The 25302-nt window shown below is 37.5% G+C and overlaps 1 long non-coding RNA gene across 1 annotated transcript; it reads right to left on the bottom strand.

The window, feature by feature from the left end:
* Positions 1–1139: 1139 nt before the first annotated feature.
* On the bottom strand, positions 1140–15295 carry LOC141518014 (uncharacterized). The gene is made up of 2 exons (XR_012477058.1): positions 15252–15295; positions 1140–1728 (listed from the first exon to the last, which is right to left on the bottom strand). It is a non-coding gene; the product is annotated as an uncharacterized LOC141518014 (long non-coding RNA).
* Between the last annotated feature and the right edge of the window lie 10007 nt (positions 15296–25302).

The raw sequence follows: 25302 nt of genomic DNA, 5'->3' as shown, positions 1-25302 counted from the left end.
TTGATTCTCAGTTGTAAACTAAGATCTTTTGCCTTCTGAAATATAATATTCCAATCCCTTCTAGCCCTTAATATAGATGCTGCCAAATCCTGTGTAATCCTGACTATCAAGCCTTAGTAGTTGAATTGTCTGTTTCTGGCGGCTTTCAGAATTTTCTCTTTGATTTGGGAATTTTGGAATTTGGCTATAATATTTCTGGAAGTTTTTCTTTTGGTATCCCTTTCAGGGGGTGACCGGTGAATTCTCTTGATTTCTATTTTACCCTCTGCTTCTAGGATTTAAGGGAAATTTTGCTGTATTATTTCTTGAAAAATGAAGTCTAGGCTCTTCTCCTGGTTGCGGCTTTCAGATAGTCCAATAATTTAAAAATTATTTCTTCTGGATCTGTTTTCAAGGTCAGTTGTTTTTCCAATGAAATATTTCATATTTTCTTATAATTTTTGACTGTTTTTGGAAGAGTTTTATTTCTTCCTGATTTCTTACAAAGTCATCAGCTTCCTTTAGTTCCATTTTGCATTTAAAGGAGTTATTTTCTTCAGAGAGCTTTTTTATCTCCTTTTCCAGCTGGCCACTTCTGCTTTTTAAGGCATTCTTCTCCTCATTTGCCTTATGTTTTGTTTTTTCTATTGGGCCTAAACTGGTTTTTAACATATTATTTTCTTCAGTATTTTTTTGTATATCTTTGCATAGCTTTTGATTTGGTTTTCATGATTTTTCTGAATCCCTCTCATTTCTCCTCCCAATTTTTCCTCCACCTCCCTTAATTGCTTTTCAAAGTCTTTTTTGAGCTCATCCGTAGTCTGAGCCCATTTTCTATTTCTCTTGGAGGTTTTGGATACAGATGCTTTGATTTTGTTACCATCTGAGTATGTGTTTTGATCTTCCATGGAACTAAAGTAATTCTCTATGGTCAGATTCTTCTTTTTCTGTTGTTTACTCATTTCCTTAGTCCAAGACTAATTTGCAGCACTTCTAAGGCTTTTTTTTTGTAAGGCAATGGTGTTAAGTGGCTTGCCCAAGGCCACACAGCTAGGTTATTATTAAGTGTCTGAAGCTGGCTTTGAACTCAGGTACTTCTGACTCCAGGGCTGGTGTTCTATCCACTGCACCACCTAGCTGCCCTGGGCTTTTTTTTGGGGGGGGGGGGGGATACCACTGTGACCTTTATTCCTCCAAGGTCTTATGCTCTCTTGCCTGTGCTTTGATATGCAGATGACCACAGCACTACCCTCTGCCCTAGGGCTATAAGGAGAGATCCAGCTTAGTTATCTTAGTATGGAAGCCCAAACTATAATATCTGAGTGTAGGCAAACAGCAGAGCTCTACCCCAGGGAGAGCAGAGAAATCTTTGCAGTCTTCCTTTGCCATCTCTGGGGGTTCAGGCTTCTTTCACCCGATTCTCACTGAAGATTCTGTAGCCATGCTCCTCACTCCACACTCACCCAAGTACAGCAGAGTTCTCTTACCACCTTTTCAAGCTGTTGCTGGTGATTTCTGGGCTGGGCTGTGCAGTGGCCTTTTTTTCCAACCCCTGGTCCTAGTGAAGCACACCTTTCCCAGGGAAGTTCTAAATAATCTTGGACTGGGAAAATGTATCACTCAGTCTTTCTGTGGGTTCTGCCCCACTAAATTTTGGCTAGAGCCATCCTTTGTTTTTTGGGGGTTTGGGGTGTTGGAGTTCTGGGGAAATGTTGCCTTCATACCGCCATCATGGCTCCCAACTGACAGCTATTTTAAGACAAATTAGATAAGCCATTCATTAGTCTGATTAAGAAAAAAAGGTAATACTAATTGCCAGTCACAAAAATGAAAAAGGAAGATTTTCAACAAATGAAGAAAATAATGGAAATTATTTAAATTGATTTTGACCAATTATATGCTAAAATCATTATGTAATAATATGATAATTCAATTTCAGGAGTAGATCTCACTTGGAAATATAAAGGAAAATCAATGATATTAGATAGAGCTAAGCAATGTCAGTGTTGCTTAGAATTAATTTAACATTATCTAGTTGACTTTGAAGCCAGGAAGACTTATATTAAATTCATACCTGCAACACATAGTTATTCTATGATTTATGTATTATTTTCTATGATTAACCCTTCAATTCTCGAAACAACTCTCCAGTATTGCAATTTGAGGAGCAGGTGGCAATCTTCATTAATAGGTTAAATTTCCTATACCAATGAAATTATAGACCTAATTTCCTATACCAATGAAATTATAGACCTGTCAAAAGAAAGTGGTGATAGGAAGGGGAGTGAGAGAGTGGGTTCCACCACTGCTATCTGGAGACATTTTAGATTATAGAATCATAGTATATAGAACTCCAACAGAACTTTAAAAGCATATTTTTCAGGGCAGTTAGGTGGTACAGTGGCCCTGGAGTCAAGAGGACCTGAGTTCAAATCCGGCCTCAAAGCGTAATAATTATGTGACCTTGGGCAAGTCACTTAACTCCATTGTCTTGCCAAAAAAAAACCACATTTCATTCAACACTTTCCTTTTGCAGATGAGGAAACTGAGGCCCAGAGAGGCAAGGGACTCTACCAGAGTCACACAGGTAGTAAAAAGAGACAGGATTTGAATCCAGATCTTCTAACTCCAAATGCACTTCTCCACTGCATCAATCAAATTTTTCTGTGCTTGTTTCCTTGTTTGTACACGAAATCAGAATGACAATACTCGTACTACCTACCTATGGGGAAAAGTGTATGTATAATATGAAGTACTATGGAAATATGAGTTATAAATGTCCAAGCAGCTGCCTTTTCTTTCAACAAGCTGAACATTTTAACATCATCAAGGTTTTTTATTCAAAAACCATGGAGGTACTATTGAGAAGCTGGGAATTCGGTCTGCAGGACTCAGCCAAGGAATGAATTAGTTGTAAAGGTTTCATTGCACTTGAAACACTTTTCAATATTTATGGGAAAATAAGAACAAGACATGCTATTACAGAACACACTCTATTTCTCCTTTCAATAATAGAGTAAGTTGAATGGTATGGAAAAATGAATAAATGAACAAGTGAATGAATGAATGGATAAAGGAATGAGGGGAGGGAGAAATGTCAATTTAGTTAAGTGATTACATGTGTCAGTGCTAAGCATTGGGAATGTAAATTTAATAGCTAGTAGTTCCTATCCACAAGCAGTTTAAGTTTTAATAGCAGAATTCAGTGCATATGTGCCAGGGAAAGCTATTTTGGTTTCGGAAGTCTTGGGGGTGGTGACTGAAATAATAAGGAAATATAATAATAAACTTTTCAAGAGATGATAGTAGCTCTGGTTTGATCAAAGTTATCAATGCCAGAAGCAGAAAGGGATGGAGAGGAAGGGTAAGGCAGAAAATAGCAAAGTTAAGATGAGGTTGCATCTTAGTTCAGCGCTGAATGGCTTAGCTCTTGGACATATTCTATGGATCTGGATGATGGAATAGCAGAAAAACACTAGAAAGTACTAGATTTGAAATCCCAGATTTCCTTCTTGACCCCTGTGCAACCTTGAGTAGATCACTTTCCCTTTCTGGATCTCAGTATCAACTATTAAAACTGTGAGGTCGAACAAGATGATCTTTAAGACTCCTTCTAGAGCTATGATTCTATGAACATAAAACTAATTTAATAGTATGGATCTGATCCTAGTAATAAGAGAACATCAGTGTATTATTAACACTTTGAAGATTGTAAGTGCAGTGAAATGAAAATATACTCCAAAAGTCATGGTTCAGCTTCCTGATTTTTAAGGTCTTCAGGGCTGATATCATCCCCAATTAACTGTCACAGCTAATTTCTAATTCATTGAAAAAATTTATCTTTTAGTTATCTCAATAATACAATGATCCAAAGTAATTCTGAAAGACTTAACGATTAAAGAATACTATTCATCCAAAAATACTGATGGAGTCTGAATAACAAATCAAAGCATACTTTTTTTCACTTGCTTTGTTTTTCTTGGGAGGGGACATTTTCTTTTTTAAGATTATTAGTACAGAAATACTTATTTGCATATATATAATATGTATAATCTATATTAGATTGCTTAGCTTCTCAATGAGGTGGGGAGGGAAGAAGGGAGAGAATTTGAAACTCAAAATTTTAGAAATAAATGTTATAGATTATTTTAGATGTAATTAGGGACAATAAAGTAATAATTTTTTTTTAAAATGGAAAAAAATTTATTCCTTTATACTCTGCTGTATGATAGAAACACCTCCCCACCTAAGTGAGTTAGGGCTCGGTTCATAATTTCAGTTAGCACACTCTAAGTTTCCTTCCAGTTATAAATCAATGAATCTATAATTTATGTAATTCAGTTCAGTTCAACAAGGTGATATGCTAGGTGTTGGGGATATAAGGGGAAAAAATAAAGAAAAATAGCTTCTCAGGGTACTCAGTTTGTAATACAGGAGAGGAAGAAAGGTGGAAAGAAAGATTCAGCATGAAAACACAAATGAAAACAAAGCAATGTGAGGAGGGAATTCCCAGCTAGAGGATGATCAGGAGAGGCTTCAGGTAGGAGTCACTAAGCAATCCTAGGAGCGAGCCTAAGGTGAGATTTTAAGGAAGCTCAAAATTTTAAGAGGCAGAGATGATTAGGGGTGGCATATTGGACATGGAGTAAGGAGCCAAGAAATGAAATGTTGAATGTAATGTGAAATGTCTGAGCAGGTAAATTTTGGCCCAGAGACTTCAAATACTACATTAAGGAAATGTTTCTAATTTACCTCAAAGAAAACATGAGTTCCTTAAGACTTTAGAAGAGTGGTAATGAGAACTGCAATTCAGGAAAATTATTTTTGGCAGACATGTGGAGTATAGATTATAGAAGAGATGTGGGCTTACAGAAAGACAAGGTGAGCATTTAGGATGCTATTGCAATCACCTAGGTCAGAGGTGATGAGAATCAGAGTAGGGTAATAATTCTATGACTAGAGAGAAGGGGGTTGGGGAAGAAAAATTCTGTGGGGATAGAGTTAACAAAGTTTGGCAATTGAATGGATAAAAGATGGGGGAAACAAGAGAAAGAAAGAGGCAAAGATGACTCTGATGTCACAAATCTCGGTGACTAGAAGTATGGTGGTGATTGCAGCAGAAATAGGAAGGTTGAAATGGCAAGATAGATTTAGAGGAGAATACAATGAATCTATTTCAGATATGTTGTTTAAAGTATCAGTAAGATTTCTTGGTTGTTTTGTCCAACATAGCACTTTAGGTTCTCTAATGCACTTGATTATAATATTCTCCCTTACAGTGATGTGTAAGTGAATATCAAACCCCTTAGATTGTAAACTCCATGAATGCAGGTACAGAATCTTACTTAAGCTCTGTATCTTCCTCAGAGCATAGCACAGTAATTTTTTATTAAATTGGCATTTAAGCCTCAATAGTTTTTAAGGTATATTTTTTCTTCTATGGAGGAAAAAAGGAAATAGTGAATTTGTAAAGAAGAAATTAGACTCATGAACTGATTGAGTGAATGGAACCAGGAGAATAATTTATAACAACAGCACTGTTAAGACAAACAACTTTGAAAATTTTAAGTTAATGCAATGACTAACCACAATTCTGAATGCTCATGATGAAGCACGCTATTTCTTTCCTCACAGAGACATGATGAATTCAAGCTGCAGAATGACACATGCATTTTTACATGGCTAAGTGGGAATTTGTTTTATTTGACTGTATATTTTTTTAATAGAAAGAAGAGGGAGAGGGAATAAATTCTTATTATTTGAAAAAATGAAAGAAAAAAGATTGAAAAGTTAGTTGTGACAGCTAGGTTAGTGGTTAAATCAAAGTCGATGAGCTCAGGAATTAGTGAACTATATTTTTTCTTTAAAATCTTAAAAATTCATAGCAAAAAATAGATCTAATTAAAAGACATAAGGAAAGAAACTATACCTTGCTAAAAGGCAACATAGACAATGAATAGTATCACTAAATTTATATGCACCAAGTGATATAGCAATCAAATTCTTAGACAAATGTTAATTGAATTACAGAAAGAAATAGACAGTAAAACCATACTAGTAGGGGACCTCAACCTCCCACTTTCAGAATTAGATAAATAATGACAAAATAAATAAGAAAGAAGTAAAGGAGGTGAACAGAATCTTAGAAAAGTTAAATATGGTAATAATAGTAGGGGCGGCTGGGTGGCGGACAGAGCACTGGCCCTTGAGCCCGGAGCACCTGGGTCCAAATCTGGCCTCAGACACCCAATGGTCACCATACTATGCGACCCCAGGCTGGCCACTCAGCCCCCTTTGCCCTGCACCCCCCAAAAAAAATAATAACAAAAAATGTGCTTCAGTCTGTGTTTCAACACCACCAACTCTGTCATGGGTGGATCACATTCTTTATGATAAGTTCATCACAAAAGTTACTTCCATATTTTTCCACTGTTGCCATTGCTGATCACAACTCCCTCCTTTGGTATTTCTCCACTACCATGTACTATATTTTCTCTCTCCTTTCACTCTGACTCTGCTGTAGGGTAGCTGAGTGGTGCAGCAGACAGATCTCTGGCCCTGGGGCCAAGAGGCCCTGAGCCCCCATACCACCCCTAAGGCCCAGCATCCACCTGGCCTTATGGTCCTGGACAGGCCATCCAATCCCAGCCCTTTGCAAGAAGTAAAAAAGAAAGTGTGTTATATCTGACCACTCTCCCCCCATGGTCCATCCTCTCCTCCATCATTCACATCCCCACCCCTTCCCCTTGTCCCCTTCTCTCCTTACTCCAGATGTCTATACCCCATTGAGTATATATGCTGTTTCCTCTCCTAGCCACCTCTAATGAGAGAGAAGATTCCCTCATTCCCCCTTGCCTTCCCCCTTCCATATCATTGCAATATCTCATTGTAATAAAGAAAAATCTTATTACATGAAATATCTTAGCCTATTCCTCCTCTCCTTTTTCTTTCTCCCATTACATTTCCCTTTTATCTATTGACTCCATTTTTACACCACAATATATCTTCAAATTCATTTTTCTCCTGTGCTTCATCTATAAAAGCTCCTTCTACCTACTCTGTTAATTGAGAAGGTTCATGTGAGTATTATCAGTATCATTTTTCTATACAGGAATACATGCAGTTCATCATCATTAAGTCCCTCATATTTTACCCTTCTCCTCCACTCTCTATGCTTCACCTGAGTCCTGTATTTGAAGATCAAACCTTCTGTTCAGCTCTGGCCATTCCAACAGGAACATTTGAAATTCCCCTGGTTCACTGAAAGTCCATCTTTTCCCCTGGAAGAGGACATTCAGTTTTTCTGGGTAGTTGATTCTTGGTTGCATTCCAAGCTGTTTTGCCTTCCAGAATATTATATTCCAAGCCCTACGAGCTTTAAATGTAGTTATTGCTAAATCCTGTGAGATCCTGATTGCAGCTCCATGGTATTTGAATTGTGTCCTTCTGGCTGCTTGTAATATTTTCTCTTTGACATGGGAGTTCTGGAACTTGGCTATAATATTCCTGGGGTTTGGTTTTTTGGGATCTCTTTCTTGGGGAGATCAGTGGATTACTATTTTATTTTATTTTGGGTCTTTTTTTTTCTTTTTTTTTTTGGTTTTTGCAGGGCAGTGGGGTTGGGGTGGCTTGCATGTCACACAGCTGGGTGATTGTTGGGTGTATGGGGCCAGATATGGGCTCAGGTGCTCCTGGCTCCAGGGTTGGTGCTCTGTCCACTGCACCACCTGGCCATACCTACAATTATTACTATTATTCTTTTAATTTTAATTTCATTTTTTCTCCCCTTTACTTTATCGATCAAACTAGTCTATATTTTTTTGGGAGAGGGGGTATTTTGTTTACTCTTAAACAAGAATATTTTATTAATGTATAAAAACATTATTTGTATAAAATGAGAATAAATAAATATAAAAAAAGGAAAAAAGAAAAGTTAAATATGGTCCACCTTTGGAAAAATTGAATGGAGATAGAAAATATATCTTTTTCTCAGAGGTACATGACTCATTTCTAAAACATATTGAGAATTGACTTAAATTTATAAGAACACAAGTCATTTCCTTAAATAATAAATGGTCAAAGGATATGAACAGTTTTCAGATGAAGAAATTAAAGCTATCTATAGTCATGAAAACTGTTCTAATTCAGTACTTAGACAACTCTGAGGTACTACCTCACACCTATCTGATTGGCTAATATGAAAGAAAAGGGAAACAAAATGTTAGAGGAGATGTGGGAAAACTGGGACACTAATGCACTATTGTTGGAGTTGTGAACTGATCCAACCATTCTGCAGAGCAATTTGAAACTTTCCCCAGAGGGAAATAAAACTGTGCATATCCTTTGATCCAACGATGTCACTACTAGGTCCGTATCCCAAAGAGATCACAAAAAAAGGAAAAAGATTCATACAAACAAGAATATTATATATAGCAACTCTTTTGGTGGTGGCAAAGAATTGAAAATTGAAGGGATGCCTATCAACTGGGGAATGGCTGAACAAGTTGTGGATATAAATATAATGGAAAATTATTGTTCTATGAGAAACAATGAGTAGGAAGATTTCAGAAAAACCCAGAAACACTGAGACTTTTTAAACAGGAACAATTTAATTATTTGACTTAGACATCCAGAATCTCTAAATAACTTGTAAGAGCAACCAATATCTAGAATTGTAAGAGTAAAAACCAAGAAAAAAAACAAAATTTGAACTGTGAAGTATTCAATGTCATTATTGATAAGAATATCAAACAAACACTCACATGCACCCCAGAGAGGCAGTTTGAATGGTCCAAGCAAGCATCTTTAGATTGCCAGAAAATCAGAATACAGTGGGAAACTTTAGAATATACAAAACAAGGTAACTGCAAAAGGTAGAAGTCCTTAGAAAGCACTGTTGGGGTGATGGAAAGTCTCGTTTCATGTACGTACTATCTGAAAAAGTTGGTGATTCCCTTATACCTAAGTTGTGGTAGCAAACAGTCTAGATTGGTTTCTAGGATCTGGAGCAAGAGTTGAGCCAAGTCAAGGGTTCTTCTGGATCTGACAGAGATGGAACTATCTGCCTTCTTATTTATTATTTTAACAATTTCTACAGTTGTTTTTTTAATATACATTTCTTTTTGGTTTGTATTAAACAAAAAATTAAAATAGCACATAGAAAAACCAAGAAAACATAAAAAAAAATGGCCAAAGATAGCCTTGGAATATAGAACTCCAACAAGGGGTGGGGAAGAGAAAGGTAAAGAGAAAATGATTTGGAGATTATTATATTGCAAGATTAAACAGTGACATTTAAAAAAAAGAAAAAGAAACAGTGACACTATAACCTAAATTTCAATATCTGCAAGTATTATGTATTTTCACTTCTTCCCAGTTGGTTTTCTTGCTAATTTCTGAGCTGCAACATTACCTTCATCTTTTGAATGAGCAGGTACATAATTCCACTCAACATTCATGTCCCAAGTCAGATTATCTAGTTTAATGACTTGCTCTCTGTGGACAACATCTTTATCTTTACTTGTTTTCCAGTCATTTCCTTTCCATTTGTCAATCCACTCATTCATACCCTTGGTGAGAAGTTGGCTATCTGTGCACACTATGATGTTGTCCTTATTTTGGACCTTTGCTTGCTCAGCCACTTTGATTGCTGCTTCTAATGATGCGCTTTGGTTTGTCTGTCGTTCAGAATACCTATCACTTATGTTTAGACCATGCTTACCATGTTTAGACCAATACCTCCTTGTGCCCCTTCTCTCCCATTATTTTTGCAGGTACCCTTGACATAGACAATGTTAGAGTCTGACCCTGGATGTGATTGCCCACAATAACTTCCATGGATGCTAGTCTGCCAACCATAGTCACAGCTCCAGGGATTGGGTTTTTGACTCATGTCTAATCTCAGGTGATCCTGACCTTCAGAAAAAGTAGTAGTATTCATTTTTATAATATTCATGTTATATTATAAATTGTTTCTCTGACTCTGCTCTTTTCACTCCGGATCAATTTGTCTTTCCATGTTTGAAACTGTCTTTTCCCTCATTTCTTTATTTCTTTTTCTTTGTACGTTTTTTTTTTGGCAAGGCAATGGGGTTAAGTGGCTTGCCCAAGACCACACAGCTAGGTAATTATTAAGTGTCTGAGGTCGGATTTGAACTCAGGTACTCCTGATTCCAGGGTCAGTGCTCTATCCACTCCACCACTTAGCTGCCCCTTTCCCCTCAATTCTTTTTTTTTTTAGGTTTTTGCAAGGCGAACGGGGCTAAGTGGCTTGCCCAAGGCCACACAGCTAGGTAATTATTAAGGGTCTAAGACCAGATTTGAACCCAGATATTCCTGACTCCAGGGCCAGTGCTTTATCCACTACACCACCTAGCCGCCCCCCCCCATTTCTTAAAGAACAATTCTATTCTACTACATTTCTATGCCAGAGCACTGCATTGTAAGCTTCACTGACAATGTGGAAATGAAGCTCAGGAGAAGAGTAGGACTGGATCTCTCCATGTGTGTATGCATGTTTATATGCATGTGTGTGTGTATGTGTGTGTATATGAAACATTTGCGAGGTTGGGTTAATATAGTCTTCCCAAGGAAATTTATTTAGTACCAGATTAAATGAATGCATTCTCTTCCCCCCACAAAATAACAACAACAACAAACTCCTGAGTCACTGTTCTGGCATGATAGTGAGAAAAAGATAGAACATTTCAGGAGGGAGATTATCTCCATTTAACAACAGAGAAACCAAGACTTTGGAAAAAAGATGCCACTTCAGGTCTTCTCAGAGCAAATCAACAGATCCAGGAATAAAAGAGGACTTAAACCTGAATTGAGGGCTTTTTTCCCTTCTAGCTTCTAGACTTGGTGATTTTTTTTTAATCAATTGGGTCTGAAACAGATCTGTCTCATTTGCAAATAGACTTATTTACTTTTTCAGGGAAATACTTAGGGCCATTAACCAATCCCTATCCATTTCTGACAGACTTTTTTTGGTTTGGTGTCAGGTTCTATTAAAGATAAATTCTCCAAACCTGAATATGTTATAAGTAGTTTTTAATGGATTGCATACTTGTGTTCATTTTGCTGATACAAGAGCAAAATGTCATATTTTTACACATATTAAACCTCTTAGATTGTAACTGATATTGTAGGTGATTTTGAATAGGCCTTAATGTTTTCCTGTACTTAGGCAAGACTGATTAATATATTCCATGTAGGCAAAGATAATTTTCATATCTATAGATACATATGAATGAATGAAAAAGCATTTAATGAAGCCCTTAATATATGTAAGCACTTTGCTAAGCCCTAGTGAGAAAAATAGAAAAGCAAAACTGTTCCAACTTTTAAGGAACCCACATTGAAATGGGAAGGGTGGGAGAGAGAACATCTATAGGAGATTTTAGGCATAAGATAAAGCAGGGCTGTCCAACCTTACTTTTAAAAGTTTTTCTTGAAACAATGGACAATATATTTTGATTTGCCATTTTAGTGAGAAGTCTGTGGTAGCTTGGCTTTGTTTACTAAAGCATTTAGTAAACCCACAGGCCCCATTTTGGACAACCCTGAGTTAGAGGGAAAAGGCTATTGATCCTTAAGGCATCCACCTCTTAAGATCACTCTTCAGTCACCTACTATCAAGAACAGAAATAAAAAGCAGAGAAGTGCATAGAAACTCAGGTTTAAGTTCACCTGGATAAATCACAGCTCTGATTGTGATGTTGCCATCCTTCCAGTCTGAGGATCCTTTCCTACTCTTCATGGCAAGGGAAAGCTACTTGCCACAGAGGAGAGCTGAGGAAAGAGACCTAACTAAAGTAGTCACTCTTTTATTTTATTGTAAATCTTTTTATTTTAACTGAAATGTTATGAGACAAGGGATAACCAAGGGTCTACTGCAGGTTTGCTATATCATAACAAGGCACCATTCTTTCAGTATTGAGCTAGCCCAAATTTTTTTAGAAAAAAGCAGGGCAGCACTGTCCATGGAGTTACATAACATTCATAAATCAGAATATAAAAATTATACATAGTGTTGATATAATTCACCAATTAATCAATCAATAAATATTTATGAAGCACCTACTGCATGTGTTTAGCAATGGAGAAACAAAAAAGAAAAAATAACAATTCCTGCTCTCAAAGAGATTGTAATCTATTGGAGAGATAACAAACAATATATACAGGATTAGCAGGAGATTATTAGCAGATGGAAGACTTTAGAATTAAGAATGATTGGGAGAGGTTGTCTGTAGAAGATAGAGTTTTCAGTTGGGACTTAAAAGAAATCAGAGAAACCAAAAGGTATAGAAGAGGAAAGTGGCTATTACAACAACAGGAGACATCCAGAAAAAAAAAAATGTCCTGCTCTGTGAGATGGAATGTCTTGTTTATGGAACAGCAAGGAGGCCAGCATCACTGGATCAAAGAGTACAATGGCAAGAAGTAAGTTATAAGATATTTGGAAAGATAGGAGAGGGCTAAACTATGAAGGGCTTCCAATGTCAAGCTGTATATTAGAGGGGAGAGCCCTAGTATTTGGGTAAATCAGGAAACACCTCCAAAAGGCGATGCTTAAACTTAGTCTTGAAGGAAATCAGGGATTTAAAAGGGAAGGATGAGGAGGGGGGGCACTGCAGCAGGAGGGGCTGCCTGTGTAAAGATACAGGAGTGGGATGTGGAACATCAAAGGAACCAAGGATCTGAATGTAAAGGCTAGTGTAGGGTTGAACTGGATCAGCAAGAGATTAAAATTAGAAAGAGAGAGCAATGTATCTGAACCAGGAGTGATGACTTGGGAAAATCCAGAGAAGCAGAGGGTATAGAGGTCATAGTGAAGATAAAAATTAGCTTTAAGAAAAATAAGAGATAGGAAGATATGGAATGATAACTGATTATGGTAAAATAAAGGAATTTCAGATTTATTGAAAATGCGAGTCAAACATTTATGAGTGATGACAAGATTGTGTTTTATAGACTTGGCCTTATTCAAACTGAACCAGTGCTTCAAGTTTGGAATTATATGGAAATAAAATTCAGATCATGCAGATCATCTAGTCTACCCATCAGAAGTTTGAGGGAGGAGCTCTTGGATCATCCCAAACTGATTTTTGTACCTAGGCCACCAGTAAACTATATCAATGATTCAAACCTTAGTATCTTTGGCCAATTAAGTTTCAAGGATTATGACCTTTTATGGAAAAAACTAACCCAACCTGTATGGGACAGGCCCTTAGGGTATTGTTCCTCCTGCAATGGGCATGTGTGGCCTAATCACAGTGTTAGCCAGGGTACTGTGAAGGAGTAAGTCATAGAATTTGGTAATATTGAAGAACTGGGAAAATAGAGCATTTAAGAGAACACCAATATGAGTGTGGAATTTTCTTAATATTTTGGTAGTGATTGGGTCAGAGAGGGAGAGACTGTAAACCAGATACTGAACTGAAAAAAGGGGATTGGTAAATAAAGGCCACTAGGATGTGGATTGGGTGATTAACTTGGAGAGAGTCAGTCTTAAAGGAGCAATTACTAGATGGTGTGAAAAATAGTCTAGAAATGGCAGCAAGGAGCAGGTAGTATTCTAATTCCTCTAGAAATATTAATGAGTTTTTTGAATTTTAAGAGTATGAAAGATGATATGATCTATTCTATAAAGGAGGGCCAAGGATTTAGTCATGATAGGGAGGGGAACTAGCAGACCTTGGAGAGAGCCAGACAATGGAAGGAGCAAGAGAGGAAGAGGTTTAAGATGAAGGGAAGTTTATTAATTATAGATGGAAATTTCTGATAGTATAGTAGAAGCATAGATCATATAGGACCATATAGGACATTATAGACTAGGATTGAGGTGAATGGAGGAGAAATCTGAAATTAGGGAAGGGGATTTATCCTTTGATAGACTTCTATCTATCATCTATCAGTCAATCTATCTATATAGCTATCTATCTATATTTTTCTTCCAGTAGAAGCTCAAGTTCTTTGAGGCCAGGGTCATTTCATTGTTGTTTTTGTCCCCACAGTCTTGTAAAGTGTCTTGTATCATTAGGACTATGGGAAAACAGAATCACAGACACAAAGCTGAAAATGACCTTTAAGATCATCCAATCTACCCTCCTTATTTTACAGATGAGAAAACTGAGGATTGAAAACTTGCTAGCATCCAAGTGGAAGAGCCAGGATTTGAAACCAGGTCATCCGAAACATCTGGTATTCTTTCCACTATGCCATTCTATAAATATTTGTTGAATAGAATCGAATCTTTGAGACCCTCTCTATTTTCTTTGTCTTTGCTTCTGTTAATAGAAGACTACACATATTGTCAGGTGAGTGGTAAAGACATTCAAAGATTTAATGAAGGAAAGACATCACTGTGATCAGGTCTGAATAGGATAGGCTTCAAGGAGAAAGAGATGAGTATACTAGAGGAATAATCATTGGACTGGAAGTGAGTCTCTCTTTTTATCACTTACTAGCAAGGCTCTTAAATCCCTCTGGACATTGGCTTCCCTTTTGAGTAGGTCAAAAAGAGGAGAGAATGGATGATCCCTAATGTCTCTTACAGTTTTAAATCCTCTGATCATATGATCCCCTTCATTTCTGAAAGTCTAGAAGCCCATGAACTTCCTTGAGCCCTATCTTTCTCTAGGAAAGGACCTCTTAAAGAGATTCTTATCTCCTTGTTACCTTGTTACAAACAGCCTACCAGGGATTTATTATGGAAGTCATGGAAGAGGCAAAAGCTAGGCAGTCAGAATTTCCCCTTTCCATCCTCACCTTTTGAGGTGCCCTTAGTGATAGCACATTCCCCAGAGTTGACCTATTTGAATAATGGGGATGGTGATATTTCCCTTGCTTTACAGGGGTGCTCCAGTACCATAATGAATGTTTTGCAAACCCTTTGAGATCCTTAGCCAGCAAGTGCAATATAAATGCTAATCATTATTAGCTGGATATTTCTCTTGTCACATGCTGAATGAGCTGTAAAATCCCCATACTGTGAAGGGGAAGGAGTGGCTTTCTTCCCTCAGTTGAGGACATAGCTCCTTCCCACTTCCCTCCTTTCCACTCCCCTCCCTTCCTTTTCACTTCTCTTTCTTCTTCTCCCCTCCCTTCCCAGCTGGTATTTTTCCTTCCAATAATATGGCAGGCTATCCTCCCTAGCCTGAGCATACGGGAGCATTTCCCTGAATCATCAGGCAGCTTCATTTTGTTGCCACGGAAATTGGACCCTCTGATTGGGAAGGATACAGAAAGATGTATTTTCCCATCCTCACCTTCTCTGTGATGTTTGTTCACCGACCAGCACCAACAAACAAGCATATTGACCTTGCCTGTTATGGCTTTAAATGCCCTATTACACTCCAAGCATGGGAATGAGCTAGTCACATGGAAAGTACTTAGTCTCACATGGACTGTTCATGTGCAAAGATGGAAAAAAAAAACCAAGCTCACTTAAAAATGCAATAATCTTTGCAGGAATCTCCCTCTCCTTTACATTCACTTGAGTAACACAAGGGAGGAGGCAAGACTCAAAAACCATTTTTTTGCTCTAAAGCAAAAATTAAATCATTGTTCTAGATCTCTAGTTTTGGGGGTGGGGAAAGAAGGAATCAATATTTTATTCTGCTTAACAGCTGCAGTAATAACTTTGCCATAGCAGCGGGGCTGGTACTTAATTACACAATTTGGACCTATAATGCTTCCTGTTTTGGCTCTGGTACGTGGTGGGGATTCGAGCTCCCTGATGGGGAGAGCTGCCCTGATGGGGAGAGCTGCCCAGATCTCGGCTCCACAGCGAGTCAGGGGTGAGATGCTTATTTTTCTGTTGTTGCTCTCATTGGAGACTTGGGTGTGACAATGGAGGTTCTGGCTAAAGAAGAGATAGAGCTATTCAAGGCAAAAGTGAATTAAAGGGTTTGGGGACTTAGGGATTATCTACCCACATGCCCACACACCCACACACCGCCTGGTACTACATGACCCAGCAACTAGGCTTCCTCATGTTAAGGGGACACAACACAAGATGCCCAGGCTGCAAACTCACTGAAAACAGTGGAAGAAATAAATGCTCTCCATGACCTTTAACAAAACAGACTTCTTTTTATGTATTGGGCAAAGAAAGAATACACCAAGCGATAAGAAGATTGCTGTCTCTGTTTATTGCATCTGTTCATAGTTGCACCCTGTGAATTATATGTAGAGTTGCAGAATATTAAAGGCAGAAGGAACTCTAGAACATAGTATGTGAGACAAGATGAGACTTAGGACATAGAATATCAAAGCTAGAAACACCTTTGAAACAAAGACTCTCACAATCCCTTAAACATTATTGTCACAGTTGGCTCATCAGAATATAGAACTAGAAATAGGAGGGAACTTAAAGGATCTTTAGCCTTGCTCCCTCCTTTTAAATAAAAGGAAACTGAAGTTTAGAAAGGTGAAATTATCTGTGTTCACGCAAACAGTAAGGGACACAAGCAGGATAGGTCATACTTCCTTTCCTTAGACAGTATTTACTCTTTACAGAGTAGGTGGTTAATAAATGCTTGTTGATTTATTGATCTTGGAACCTAGAATATTGAATGTCAGAACTATGCCTTAAAACTAATTTCATTTAATTTCTTCATTTCACAGAGGAGGAAACTGAGGCAAAGAATGGGGTGGTGACTTTTCCAAAGTTACAAAGTACATTATAGACAGGACTGGACCCATATTCTTTTTACTATTCCATATTGAATCCCTATGATTATTAATTAAATTTCTCAATTTATATGAATTCTCCTAATTAGTAGATCTTCATAAATACTCTTAAAAACATAAGGGTTTTACAGAACATTCAGAAAACTGACTTTCTGGCTTCTTGTCAACTTCCATGTATGTGATTCAGTACTGAGGGAACATGGTACTTTGGGAAGAATAAGCCTCTGGTTACCTCCGTTTATGTTGGAATTATCATAGTTGGTCCTTTGGTCCTCTTCCCCACTCCTTGAAACTGGGAAAGTGATGGGATGTTTTAAATTGGTTAAATTTAAAAATTAAATTAATAAAGGAGTGACAAATCAACTTCCATCTCTCTCTCTCTGTACATATATGTATACAAATATACATCTACATCTCTCTCTCTCTCTCTCTCTCTCTCTCTCTCTCTCTCTATATATATATATGTATGTATATGTAAAATCTGTCTTTTCCACTGACTCTTCTGTATGATTAGTTGCGCTATCCTGAAACCAGCTTCCCTGACATGGACCACAGATTCATTTGGTTGAGTCTGGCCCCTGGCTGCCTTTTTGGATTTATGTGTGTTTCTTTTCCCAAGTACCTGGTCAAACCGCCTTCTCAAGATGAATGGATCCAGGCTTGGAGGTGACCTTGGGAGTATGAGAGGTCTGCAGGTCCTGAGTCTACTGGGTGAAACTTATTAGCCACATTGTTCCTCTATCATGGCGGCTACTACCCATTGGGGAAGGAACTCCCTGAGTCTGGCTTTAGAGAAGATGTGAATTTTGAGAAAGTCTATGGAGAACTGTAGTTCCAAGGTGAAATATAATATAGCCATGCTTCCACTTAAGCCTGGGTGATTTTTCTGAAGAGCAGTGCTGTGACCTGTACAGTGCATGTGTGAGGGCATTTGCTCCTGATTGGCTGAGAGGATGCTGAATGCCAAGCTATCTACCTGCCACAGGGGACTTAGCCCTCTCTCCACCAACTGGCCAGAGCTCTTTTCTGCTTGTGTATTCTGAACTAAATCCCTTGTGCCTCTAGAAAGTATCTAACTCAGCATTCTTCCAGGCAATCAGAAGTCACATCCCTTTACACATAACCAATGCAGGTCACAGGACAGATCACAGACTTGTCCCTCAAGAAAAATACCCCAGATTTTAGTGGAAGCAGGGTAATTAAAAAAAAAGTCTAATTTGCAATCCTGTAAACAAGTGATTTTTTTCAATATTAACTTCCTTCAGAGTATAACAATGGTTATTACTTGTTTGTTTCTGTCAAATGTGCTCCTATGAGTATACTGCATTTATTGTGCATTGTGTGTGTGGGAAATAAATACTCATCCCTTACTTGATTCAGCATCACTCCATACTTTGAAGAAAATGCTAGATACAAGCCAAAATATAAGCTTTAAATATTTTAACTTGGACTCAGAGATGGGGGACATAGGAGCCAGAGTATAAGAAAATGGAACCTATCTTCCCTCCTTAAAAGTCAGTCTTCCCTCAATCCTAAACCAATCCTGCACAGACCCCATATGAGGGTCCAAAATAGAGAAATCCTTTAGTGGCAAAGGGACTGAATAATGTGCACTGGCCCAACAGCAGTTCCTTACATTAAATTTACATATTTTATATGCATATGCATATGTATACATACATATATGCACACACATAACACATACATACACATATATAAATGAAATGGAAAGAGAACTTTAGGAGTCAGGAGACAATGTTCCTATTCCTCCAGATGCTATGCTACTTGTGTGATCTGAGAAAATCATTTGTTCTCTCTGGGTTTCAATCCCCTAAATTGTACAACAAAAGATTCATAAAAGACCACACCAAAGGATTTTTCTAATTCTAAATCTTAATTGATTGCTGTTACTGTTTTTAGTCATGTCTGACTCTTCATGACCTCACTTGTGGGTTTTCTTGGCAAAGATACTGAACTGACTTTTCATTTTCTTCTTCAGCTCATTTTATAGTTGATGAAACTAAGGCAAATAGGTTAAGTGACTTTCCCAGAGTAAAGAACTAATTAAGTGTCTGAAACAGATTTGAACTCAGGTCTTACTGATTCCAGGCCCAATGCTCTATCCATTGTGTCCTCTAGCTGCCCTGTTGTTGATTAATCGATTTAAAATATCTGGGTTGTTAGTGTTGTTTGATCATTGATCATTAGACTTCTACTTGGTTAATACTTCTGAAGAAATGGAAATGAACACTAACACTGGATTTTTGATTTTGTTTGTTTAGTATTTTATTTTTTAAAATACTGTCTAATTTCTGAGCCATGTCATTCATCTCATTCCAGGGAGGGAGAAAAATAGACTTCAGAAGCCAAATGCAAGAAGAAGAAAATATTAGTCAGGAGTTTAGGGTTCCACTCATAGATTTCCTTCTAATATTCTTCATGACCTTGGACTACATAGCCTGAACCATTACTCCCAATTAAGAATTCATTAAATTTCTCCTTAGTTTCAGAGGGAAAATCAAGTAGTTGGGGAGACACTAAGCTTAGCAACAATATAGCCTATCCTTTATTTACCTTCATGGGAGTTCATGGTCTAATGGGAGGATAAGACTTCACCACTATACCCATAATGTGCAGAATTATAAGAACATAAATTTTAGAATTGGAAGGGACTTTAGAAATCTTCCAATTTAATCTTCTTATTTTACAGATTTTACATTCTGAGGCCAGAGCAGATTAATGACATGCCATAGGACATACAGAATTTGAATCAAGGGTCTCAAATACAAATCTAGGGCTCCTGTATAAATTCAACAGAGAGGTACAAAATATAATGCTGTTTAAAGCCTACAGGAGAAGGCTTTTGCCAAATGGGGAGGGTAGGAGGACAACATGGAAGGTTTTTTTCCGAAGAAATTTGCCTCTGAATTAGGTTTTAAATAATAGCAAAAAGGAGGTAAGGAGAGCTTCTGAAGCAAGGAAGATAATGTTAACCCACAGAAAAGTAAGGGCATGGAACATGTTTGAGAGTCCTGAAAATCTTAGAAGAAAGCAAGGGCCAAAAGCATGTATTGACTCTTTCCTTGGGAACTCTAGTCCTCACACCACTTTCCATGGCAGATAGTCTCCTTAAGGATCCTTAAGGAGACTATCTGCCATGGAAAGTGAGAATATCAATCACACATGAATGGATGTCTAGGAGAGCCATGGTCTGTGATAGTTTGCAACGAGATGTTTGCCCTTATCCTGGGAAAGAAACACCTGTAATGCCATTTCCAACTAGACTGTTTTCTTTAGGTTTAAAAAAAAATGCTATCTCACCCTATGCACTTTCACCAAGCTATGTCTATAACCCTTGGCACTCCTCAGAGCTTCTTTGTATACTGTGCCAGATGCCTCCTTGTGGGCTGAGCAAACAAATTTTGGTTCTTGTTAGCTAAACCACCATGAAATTTTAAAAATTTCCAAAATTTCCAAAATAGTGTAATTCCCATTCATGACTTGTGCAAGTTTGAACAAACCACTTAATCCCTGAACTTTTTCAGTTTATCATGTCATTTCCTAGAAGTTTTCAAGACCTGGACACATAAAGAGCTGTCTTTGGGAAAAGAGATTAGATTTGTTCTTCTTCCTCTGATCAGACAGAACAAAAAGTGATGTTTCAAAGTTGCAGATCATTTGATTTATGTCCCATGTAGAATGTAAAGTCCTTGAAGGCAGAGATTATTCTGTCTTAGACTGTCAGTGCCTGAAATGGAGTAAGTCCTTAATTATTGCTAGTTGACTGAATTCTTGATTGAATATAAGAAAAACTTGATACCAATAAGAGCTTTCCAAATTAGAATAGCTTTGTCTCCAAGGGCTGTAGAATTTGCTGATGGGAAGGTCTTCAAGTCTGGATGAGGATGCCAGGAATATTGTGGAGGACTTCAAGCTTTGGAGTCAGTGGGACAAGATGATCTCTCCCAACTCTGAGATTGTAGGGTCTCATAAATCACTAGATCAGTGACCATCTATGACAATTCTCTCTCCCCCTAAAAATTTTAAACAAATGAATTCTGGCTTAAACAAATTTATGGAGTGGTGTGGTAGATGAAAGACTATGGGAAATTGTAGCTACAGGTAGGAAAGACCTATGTACTTTGTTCTGATCTAATAGAAGGAGTCATGGGGAGGAATATAATAAAGGTTGATAACAAATCCTCTTTTCTTTTTAGGTTTTTTTGCAAGGCAGTGGGGTTAAGTGGCTTGCTCAAAGCCACACAGCTAGGTTAAGTGTCTGAGGTCGGATTTGAACTCAGGTACTCCTGACTCCAGGGTTGGTGCTCTATCCTCTGCACCACCCTTCCACCCTCCAAATCCTTTTTTTTTCCTAATAATTTTATATTCTGTTGTACTCTTAGCCTAATCCTCTGTCCTCCATCATGTCTTCCTCTTCCTTTTTTTAGCCTCCCTATTACTCTCTGCATGGGGTGAAAATTTGCTGTCTCAATAACTGCTGCTAAATGCAGAGTATGATTCAATCTTCATCAAAAACAAGAAGGCAAAAAGTCACTGAGGTGAAAACAAATGAAGAAAAAGAAATTCTCTGAGCTTTAATCAAAAGCAAGCAGCAGTGTATTTTGAAAAGAGCACTAAATTTGGGCTCTTAAGACATGAGGTTCAAATCCCAGCCTTCAAATTCTTTATGAGGCCATTGACCAATTACTTTAATATCCTGATCAATCAAGATTCCCAACTGTAAAAGGAGGTAATAATTTTTATACCACATCCCTTACAGGGTCAATGTGAACAAAGCACCTACCTAGCTGCCTAAGGGAGCACCTTTAATGATTCTATGATTCTTACAAACAGCAGGTGCTAGAAATGATCTAAGACCTTATCCATTCGCTATCTGCAAAACAACAGAAGGCTGTCTGCAACCAGCATCCTCCATTTTTTTCTTCCAATTCATTCTTCAGATGAGGAAACTGAGGCAAACAGGGTTAAATGACTTGCCTAAAGTCACGGAGCTAATGAGAGTCTGAGGTCAGATTTAAACTCTGGAGGATGAGTCTTCTGAACTCTAGGTTCAGCAGTCTGGCCACTACACCATTGAGTTGCCCCAGAATCAATAGAGATTAAAAACTCATTGGTCTGTGGATTTAAGAATAGAGAAGAGTTGAAGATGATGCTAAGTTTTCAAACCTGAGTGACTGGGAAGATGATTAAGAGAAATTAGGAAGTAGGAAGGAGGGATAAGTTCAAAGGAAGAGGATGAATCATCCACTTTTGGACATATTGAGCATTTAGGATATAGATTATAGGATATAAGACTGGAAGGAAACTTCAAAATTGTGACATTTGTTTTTCTCTAGTTCTATGCAACCTATGATTATTGTATTTCAGAAGATACAACTAGTGACTCAGTAAGCATAGTTTCCACTTCTTTCAATATCTCAGCATTTAACTCAGTTGGGTTTGGTGATCTGAGATTAGGGCAGCTAAATTTTCTCTTACCATCTCTGTACTCCTACTGAGTGATTCTTCATAGTAGTCATTTTTGCTCTGCCCTTTCTAGTCATAGAAACATGGATTTGGAGCCAGAAGAGATCTTGCAGTCCATTTAATTTAATCTCCTCATTTTACACACATTAGAAAATAGTGGCTCAGTAAGATCAAGTAGCCCATCTGAGGACATACAGGGAATTAGAGTCAAAATCATCCTCCTTGACACAGAATATTTCTCTCATACATTATCATCATCATCCTATCATCTCTCACCTTTGATTTTCTCATTCTTCCAAATACATCTAAAAGAAAAAAAATTCCTGTTTTTTTGACCCCAGCATTTGTTGGCACTCCTACCTTGTTCTGAGTATTAGTCCTCTTGACACTATTTCTTACTGGTTCATTCCAGTGCGTAGATTCATACTCTGCTATTTTCCTGTTTCTATCATTTGCATGTCTGTTTATTAATTGAAGGTAACAGATGATTTTTACTATGCATTCATATCATACAACTTCTTTTTTCCCTTACTCATAGCAATTGCCCAGTATTACAAAGCTAGTAAATATCTAAGATCAAATTTGAATTCAGATCTTTCTGAATTTCATTCCTGAGATTTTCTCATTCTTACTAGACTCAATTCTACCTACATAATTTAGCTAGATCCTATCTATTCTTCCTCTGATCTCTCAAATATGCTTTCCAAAATCTAGAGTATATTTCAGATAATGTTTGACTTCTCTCTTTTTCCATTAGCATTGTTAAGATGGAGTGGTCAGTTCCCTGAAAATTTCCCTTCAACAACTCATTCTTTTCAACAACCCATTTTTTTCCTTGTTGATGAAAATCAAATATAAAAAAAACACAGTTCCATGATCACATTTAAAGGATGAAATCTTCATTAAAGGAAGTCAAAAACCAATTAATTGCTTTTGGCAAAGAACTCCAGCAGATGTCGATTTAATTGAAGTATGCCTCCACCTTGGGCTTGTGATCTTATTTTCTGATTTTTTTCATCTATTTCTCCTTTCTGTCCAAGTGGTCTATAGTATTACTCATGCAAAAATCTTTGCCTCCAAGGTTCCCTGGCTTCCTTCAAGTCTCTGCTAAAGTTCTACCTTCTGCAAAAATCCTTTCTCAGTTTTTCTTAATAATAGTGCCTTCACTCTGAGGTCCTTTTGTAACTGCTCCCCCAATTTATCCTATACAGATTTGTGTGTGTATATATATATATATATATATATATATATATATATATATATATATATATATATATATATATATATCTCATTTACTAGCTAGAATGCTGGTCAGCTACTAGATACATATATATATATATTTAATAAGAGAGTTTGTATGTATATATAAAAATACATGCATATATGTACATGTGTGGTATGTGTATGTGTTGATGAATATATATGCACACATGTGGATATATACACATATGTATAGGTGTATATGTGTGTGTCACATACACACATATATTTGTTTGCCTATTGTTTCCCCTATCATTAAGGAGAGCTCCTTGAGAACATTTAATTTTTTTGCCTTTTTTGTATCCTCAGCATTTATCAGAGTGCCTGATACATAAAAGAAGTTTAATATATACATTTTACTTAACTATTTCTATTTCTCCCCATATTGATCTTTACTAAATACCCTTCCACCCTGTCTTGCCTCTCTACCCCTACCTGAATCCATTCTTGGATTTCTTCATATAAATATATTTTTCCAATATTATTATGCAACTTAAATAAACCATGTCCTAATAGTTTCTTTTCCTTTTGAAGAAAGTATAATTTTCCAAAGTGATGGTACAATCACAAGTCCCATCCCACCAAATCTTAGCACCTTGTATTAGGATTCCTGATTTACCTTTATTTCACTGCAGGTTGCTATGGGGGAAGCACTTGGTTTACCTTACTTACATTATTATATATGTGAACTACCATTTCTTATTAGCAATAATAGAAGGATCAAGAGTACTAGCAATTGAACTGTGTTAGTGAGTTAGGATGCAAAACTACTTCTGGACTTTACCCTTCTCTTAGCTTTTCCTGGGCTCGCCCCAGTCCGTGTTTGTGTTTAATAAGCATCCCCCAAGCCTGCCCTCCTTAGAGAACATCATTCACTTGCTAAGCAGTTTTGGCTCAGGTTCTCTCAACTTTTCAGCTTGGATTTTGTAACAGGCCAAATTCCAAGCCAAAGCGGGATAAACAAGATTGTATGGCTAATGATTTGTGAGCCTGCCCGGAATGCAATTTACTGCAGAATTTCAGCCGAGGAGACTTTGTAACCCACTAATAGAGCACTATGCAGTGGTTCCAACAGGACAGATTTCCCAGGCCCTGCAGGGTGGCTGTCTGATGGCTTCCCCCCCCCCCCCACCAATCCTGTTCATTCAGGAACTGGGACCTTTGCCAATAACTGGAAATTGTTTGCTTTTAACCTGTCTTTTTATCCATTCCTAAATTTAGTTGTGATAATGTTCCTACCATGGACATGAAGTATTGAGAAAATTTGAGAAAACCATTTGGAACTCAACAGACTTTGAGCTTGACTTTCCAGCCTCTCTGACCTGCCATGCCTATGGCAACATAGCTGTAGTATAGTTTATATTTTATCATCACTAAGAGTAGAGTGACTCTCCCTTCTCTCCCTCCACTGATGTGTTCTCACCATGCCCAGCAGATTCAAACTTGGAAACTATTCCTCTCCTTTCTCCTACCATTATTAAAAATGATTACAAATCTACCTAGACTGTTTTAATAATTGTCAAAAAGGTCTTTCTGTGTAGCTAGGTGGTACAGTGATGCTTATTAGCTCTCTGACCCTGAACAAGTTGGTCAGTTTGACTCATTTTGCTTACCTGTAAAATAAGTTGGAAATGTCAAATTACTCTGGTTATTTTTGCCAAGAAAACCCCAAATGGAGTCAGGAGGAGTCAGACACAACTGAAATGTCTGAACAGCAACAAAAGCAATAGCAAGTCTTTTAACTTTCACTCTCTCCTTACTCTAAATCACCCTTCAGAGATAGCAATAAAATCTTTCTTAGCCCTAAAGCTAGTTACATTATGATTTTGCTCAAGACCCACTGTTGCCCACCCAGTGTAGGTCAAGCTCTTTTATCCT

Source organism: Macrotis lagotis, chromosome 1 (assembly GCF_037893015.1).
Source record: "Macrotis lagotis isolate mMagLag1 chromosome 1, bilby.v1.9.chrom.fasta, whole genome shotgun sequence".
Taxonomy (NCBI): Eukaryota; Metazoa; Chordata; class Mammalia; order Peramelemorphia; family Peramelidae; genus Macrotis; species Macrotis lagotis.
This window is presented reverse-complemented; position numbering and strand designations above follow the sequence as displayed.